Source organism: Apium graveolens, chromosome 2 (assembly GCF_009905375.1).
Source record: "Apium graveolens cultivar Ventura chromosome 2, ASM990537v1, whole genome shotgun sequence".
In the NCBI taxonomy this organism is placed as follows: domain Eukaryota; kingdom Viridiplantae; phylum Streptophyta; class Magnoliopsida; order Apiales; family Apiaceae; genus Apium; species Apium graveolens.
In genome coordinates, this window is record NC_133648.1 from 146036599 (window position 1) to 146043659 (window position 7061).

The 7061-nt window shown below is 33.9% G+C and overlaps 1 non-coding gene across 1 annotated transcript; it reads right to left on the reverse strand.

The window, feature by feature from the left end:
- Window positions 1-6666: 6666 nt before the first annotated feature.
- LOC141710411 (small nucleolar RNA R71) lies at window positions 6667-6773 on the reverse strand. The gene has a single exon (XR_012570933.1). It is a non-coding gene; the product is annotated as a small nucleolar RNA R71 (small nucleolar RNA).
- Window positions 6774-7061: the final 288 nt, after the last annotated feature.

Below are 7061 nucleotides of genomic sequence, written 5' to 3' on the forward strand. Positions count from 1 at the left end.
GATTAAATCACATTAATGTGCAGAAATCAAAATCAAACAAATTCAGTTAGCAGCCACACTGACATTAAGAGACATGGGGCATGTTAGAGAAAGTCCAAGGGATGCTTTATATCTTTATATCATTATTCTAAATTCAAATTTAAGACAATTCACAAAAAAAAAACAGATTATTTCAATAATGTCCTAAATATATCTTAAAATGTTATGACACACGTCTCAAAATAACTATTTTTATCTTTTATATTCATTAACCGATACGTCTTAATACATCTCATTTTACAAAACCGTTAGATTACAAGAATGAATGAATGGTTGGGATTAAATCCGCAAAGGAGCTGTAGCTAGCTTTATCCCGAAGAGCAGTAGACTACTCGTTGTCGGAGTACCATAAATGCTTGGTGGTTAGGAGTTAACTGGTTGTATTTCCTTTCAGACAATAATAATGCAACTGCAAGATTATGCAACTTTGTCTGGTTGACGGTGTCAAATATTAATAAACCAACAAAAGATCTGTGCACTCCATGTCTTTTTATTTCTCTAAAAGATATTAGGGAATCTCCAATATTTGCTCCGTAACCTTCTTTATCTTCATATTTGAATTTAACATATTTTATTTCATCTTCAACAGTCCTAGACTCTATTTTTATATATAACGCAAACAACTATTTAGCTTCAAATTTGAACAAATACTGTTTAGATAAAGCAAATGAGAGCGACACTTAATTATTAATATAAATACTATTTATTATTATCTACAAAGATGAAATTGGTTTAAAGTACAGTTTTATTGTTGGATATTTATACTATATTATAATAAACAAAATAGGATATAATTTATAATTTGATTAACCCCTCATTTTGGTTATTCCTTTCCATCATGATCGTTGGATCTTCTTCATCAAATAATCAGAGCCGTTAGATCCAAATACTAAAAATATACTCCACAGATTCTCAGGTTCGAATCCCGTCAACAACAAACAATTATATTATTATTTATTATTTATAAAAATACGTATAAGTTCTCAAGTTCGAATCTTGTTAACAACAAACATCTATATTAGTATTTATAAAGATACATATAACTTTTCATGTTCGAATTTCACTAATAACAAACATTTACATTATTATTTATGGATAAAATCTAATCAATCATGTATTATTTATGCTATTTAAATTTAATTTGAAATTATATACAATGAATTATAATTATATAATCATTAGTATTTAATTATTTATATAAAATTATAATAAAATTATATAAAATAAAAATAAAAATATGTTAATATTAATCAAGACATGTGTATCACACAGGTCGTACGCTAGTAGATATAAAAGTGGATTTAAAGTAAAATTTGAAAAAACGGTTGGATAAGAAATAGTGATATGAAGTTAAAAAGGTAAAAATTTGAAGATAGAGTTGTTATAAAATAAATTAATGACCGGAGATGGCCTTAAAGGTTCGACCGATTTCTCTAAAAAATGTTACAAGTTTTAGTTGCTTCTAAAGACTATAATTTCTTACTCCAAATTTGTTGTCAACAGTGAAGGCTTATAAATTTAATGGTTCGTGATTATACTGGCTTAAAATTTGTGTGATGTACGGAATTTTTTAATATCATATAATTTTTTTAATTTGATTTCAGTAAAAAATTTAAAACATGAAAGTTTTTTGTTTTAAATTATAAAACTAAGTAATAAAGTCTGAGTACGGTAATATCCAGCCAACTACATCCTTAAAAAATATTTAAAATAATTTGATCATGAATACGAGTTTATAAACGCATTTCAATGATTTATTTATTTTTAATTAATTCAAAAAATGGATGATGAAGGATGTGTCAGAAAATTGGAGAGATAATTGTGCAGTTTATCTTAATTACCGTCATGTATTTATAATTGACTTTATTATTAAGTTAATAATAATTTTTTTTGAAAACCAAATATTATAATATTATAAAGGGCTAAAGCCCAAACATCCCCAAAATACAATTTACTAGACCCAATTAAAAAATGGGCCAGTGAAATTCAATCCAAACCATCCTAAACCAACTATTATAAACAAAATCCAAACATGTCTTGATTAACTAAAACTTTAGGCTTAACTAATAGACTAATAAAATCATAACTGATAAACTTCCCCACCAGTACTGATGTACCTTGCTTCCAACTGGACTCAAATCTCCATGTCTTCTCCACCACCAGGAACTGCTCCAATCTATGTCATTGCTAGTGCAGCCAAAAGACTAATCACCACCAACTGGTTCCCTTCAAACCCTGCAATCTCCTCTTCAGCATCGTTACCAACAACTTCTAGACCAACAGCTTCATTCACTTGCACTTCCACATCATGAACAACACTATTATCTTTTTCTTGAGGGAATTCCTCCTCCTGGAGATCCAGAACCTCATCTTCAAGAATAGCAGGTTCAATTCCACCCTGCCGCACAGCCCGAGACCTTTGCTCAATACTACCTAAACCCATATCCAAATACCACAACTCCTCAATTCCGCCAAAGTCCTCATCAATAATCACCGTTTGATCCCAATGGTTGGCTCCATACTTAGACAAATATGCTGCCAACTGATTAGCTTTCCTGTCAATGAGCCTTAAATATGGCTTAAAATTTTTATCAGCCTTGCGCTGATTGAGCTGCCACAGCATATTGAGGATGGCCTCCCCCCACAGAAGAATTATACAAATCTCAGTACGCATTCACGTGATCAGTCTCCAACACAATCTTTTTGTAATCCTTGTAATAACCTACCTTCAAGCCTTCCATCAAAGCATTAAACCCATTTTCTCTTTGGTTCTCAATGTGCATAGAACCCACAGTCATATGAAGGATTACACCTACATCATCACGAAAAGCAGCCCCAATACCAGAGCGATTTCCATTCGGCAAAACTTCTTGTGATAAAAAACTATACACATTGCACTTGATCACTCCCTTGCAAAGCATCAACCACCTAGCATTCACATTTACATGCCCCCTCCATATTTCTAATTTGACAGAATCAAAGAAACCCTAATTAAACCTAACCTCTCTCAGCTAATTGTATTTTGAGAGTTGAAATGAAGAGACTGAACACTCTGCATGCAATGATCCCTTTATTTATATTACTCTAAATTGACCCCCCTATAATTTGTCATTAAATCCCTATATGATAGTTTTTCCATATGCCTAAGCTATCATAATGACACATATAGCACAATTAAAATTAATCATGTAACTCTATAAATCTCACTACTATCTAGTTACACAACAAAAGATGCCACAAGACTAATACCACTAAAATACGAGCCCCCAAAATTAATTTCCAAAATTTAACTTATCACCAATTTGTCCAAAAAAATACCTTTTTTGCATGGGCATCTGCTATCAAATTCCAAGACCTCTGAACATATTGCACCTTTATATTTAACTCCTTACTACTCCATAAACTATCCTGAACTGCAGCCACATCAGTTTCTTTCAACAGCTACTTGCTATGTGAGAGTACTAACACTTTGTTTTGCTTCCATTTACTATATTACAGAATCTTTAATTATAAAACTTCTAAATCATGACATTTTACCTCAAAAGCCTGAGAAGTTGCAGAAGGACCAACAAAATGTAACAAAATCTCACTTGTAACTAACTGAACCATACCTCCAGTTCCAGCATATACTCTACCTTTTGAATCTTTTTTCAAGCTTCCATTAATAGAAGCAATGATCTCAAAACTGCCCTTGTTGGTCAGCTCACACCAAAAATCTTTTTCACTTACAGTAACAACCCCAACTAGATTATGTGTCCACCATTGTATTTTCTGGTAACTTATAATACCATTTGCCAAGAATCACTCAAAAGCTCTACTCTGTACCAAAAAAAATAACTTGATTCAAGTTTGGAGTACTATTCTAAAAAATACATTGATTTATGTACATCCAAATATTCCATATTGTGGATATTGAAACACTAATCCAAGCTTGCTTAATCCTTGCATGATAAAAAATATCACTAGACCTCCACATAGACTCCGGGTCTTCTATGTATACCTTTGAGATTACTCCCCACCAGTTTAGAATAAAGATCCATACTTTTCTAGAAAATGTGCATTTCCAAAAATAAATATTCTTGTGATTCTTCCTCCAAATAACAAAGTAAATACATCTCGGAGTCTCCAAAATTTCTAATTCTATTAGTCAACCATACCTTTGTTGGCACAATCAAAGATAGTACTTTCCAAAGGAACAACTTAATTATCTCAGACACTTTGAATTTCCAAATTACTTTCCAGTGGCCAGGATAAGAAATATTATCTCCATTCACTAGTTCATAAGCTGCCTTAGTAGTAAATACTTCACCCACTGGAACCCAAACTAGCTCATAGAATATCATGTATCATAACAGAACATGATCTTTGATTGCTCAATTATTCTAAACCCTCCCCCTTATTACATCCATACTTATCCCTTAACCACACATTCCAACTTATATTTCTATCATCCTGCCACTTATACCACCATTTGCACAGCAACACTAAATTTCTATTTTGCAATGAACTTAAACCCAGACCTCCCCATTTCTTAGGCTTACATAGAAAATTCCAAGCCCTATAATGCATTTTTCTTCTACTATTATCTCCATCCTCTGGACCATCTTGATAAGTGGATTTTATATCCACTTGGAACGCTTTATTAAAAGCTTAAATTGGTGTTTTGTACTCAAGTTGTTGGTATTTTGATGTGTTTTTGTGTTATTGCATTTCAGGTATCAGTTAAATGAAGAAAGGAGCTTTTAGAGGCAATATGATTAAAATTGATCATATTTGGAAGCCAAGGCCATTATCAAGTTGTATAGAATCTCGTTAGCTCTGCGAGGGCAGTTGGATCGCCTAATTCTGACGAGTAGAACTCAAGTTATGGCCAAAATAAGACTCATCAGAATTTTCCAGAAGCCGCCCACGCGGCCGTGTCAAAAGTGCACTCGACCGCATGCCGACACGCAGCCGCGTCAGACCCGCACACGGCCGCATGCTGATGCGCGGCTGATTTCGCTGATTTCGCTGAAAAAGCCTTTTTTGAGTGGAATTTGATAATTTTAAGGGTACAGGTCCACTAGGGGCTTATATATATTTAAAAAAAAGGTTTCCAACATTCGGGAAGATTGGGAGATCAAGGATAAGACCTAGAAGCACAAAACAACTCCGAAAAATAAGATCTTGTTTTCTACTTGTGAATCTTTGAAATAGTTGTAACTTTGGATGCTCGTTTTCATTTTTATTGAACCTAGACCTTTTTTTATTTGTACTTTGATTATTATTCAGTATATTAAGACCTTGTTTTATACCATGCTTTCATTGGAACCCATAATGACGATGAGTTCAATTATGGGCTAATCGTTATTATGAGATTCTAGCGGATTTACTTATGGATTTCAATAATTAATTTATTTCGATATCTTGTTGTGTGGTGATTGTATGATATCCTAGTATTGGTTGTGCTTATTCGTCTTATGTGCGTAGCTAACATATAAGATAGCGTGTTAATCTCTATTGAAGTGACAGTGAATATAGAGGTTTAGAACTTGCCATGCTAGCATAGATTCATGTATTTGTTATGCTTGATTCTTAGGTAATTTTAATCATCTTACTTGCCCTATGTAATCACAATAGATAACTTGCGCATTAAACCGTTATGTTTTCAATTCTTATAGACATATAAGGACTAAGCATAATTGGTGTCTATTCAACTTCTATCTCTTTTGTGGATGCTTGGTAGTAGGGTATTCGTACAACAAAAGTTGGCGTTTACTAGTTTCGTGTTATCTGATTAGTGTCATCACCATTACATGCTAAGGTTAAGAACAAAAAGGCTATTGAATGAAGTATTTAATAAAGTCAGGATCCCATGTTTGTCATATATAGTAATTCAAGCTCAATTCTCTTAGTTAATGTTATTTAGTATAATCTCTTAGTTTAATCAAAAACCAATTTGTTATTTGTCTTAGCATTGAGCGATAACCATACATTGTTGCATAGGTGCATAAATTGAACTTAACCTAAACCAGTCTCTGTGGGAACAAATCTAATTTATATCTTATACTACTTGCGAACGTGTATACTTGCGTGAATTTTTAGCGCGTGTTTCGTCCTAACAGTTTTTGGCGCCATTGTCGGGGACTCGGTGTTAATTGTTTAGTTTATGTGCCCATCATCAGTGGTCTTTAAAGTTCACTGACTCAGACTCTTTTACTTTCACGGTCTACTTGTTGTGTTTCAGGTACTCATTACAATGGGAGACCCAGCAGCACGAACGAAAGCCTTGATGGATTTTTCTCAACCTAAGATCATTGACATTCAATCTAGCATTGTTAGGCCAGCTATCACAGCTAATACCTTTAAGATCAAGCCTGGCATAATTCAATGGGTGCAGAATTCAATCCAGTTTGGGGGTTCTCAACGGAAGATCCCAATATGCACATTAGGGATTTTATTTAGATATGTAAAACCTTCAAGTTCAACGGTGTTTCTGAAGATGTTGTGAAGCTTAGTCTATTCCCATTCTCTTTGAGGGACAAGGCTAAGAGCTGGTTACACTTTCTACCAGTTGGTTCGATTACTACTTGGGAAGATCTTGCTCAAAAGTTTCTCACTAAATTCTTCTCTATGGCAAAGACAGCTGCAATCAGAAAAGGTATTACTCAATTTACGCAGCAATCAGAAGAATCTCTATGTGAAGCTTGGGAGCGCTACAAGGAGATGCTTATAAAGTGTCCTCATCATGGAATGCCTGATTGGATGATCATCAACTATTTTTATAATGGTTTGGGAGCACAGTCCAGACCCATTCTCGATGCAGCATCAGGTGGAGCCTTATGGGTTAAGAGCTATGAGGAAGCTTATGATCTAATTGAACGGATGGCTGCTAATGAATATCAGTATCCAGCCCAGAGATTGCCACAGAGTAAGGTAGCAGGAGTTCTTGAGGTGGATACAACTATGGCTATCACTGCTCAACTAAAGGAGTTGTCTATGAAGATTGATTCTCTGGTTAACTTGGATGTTAATCAGATAAC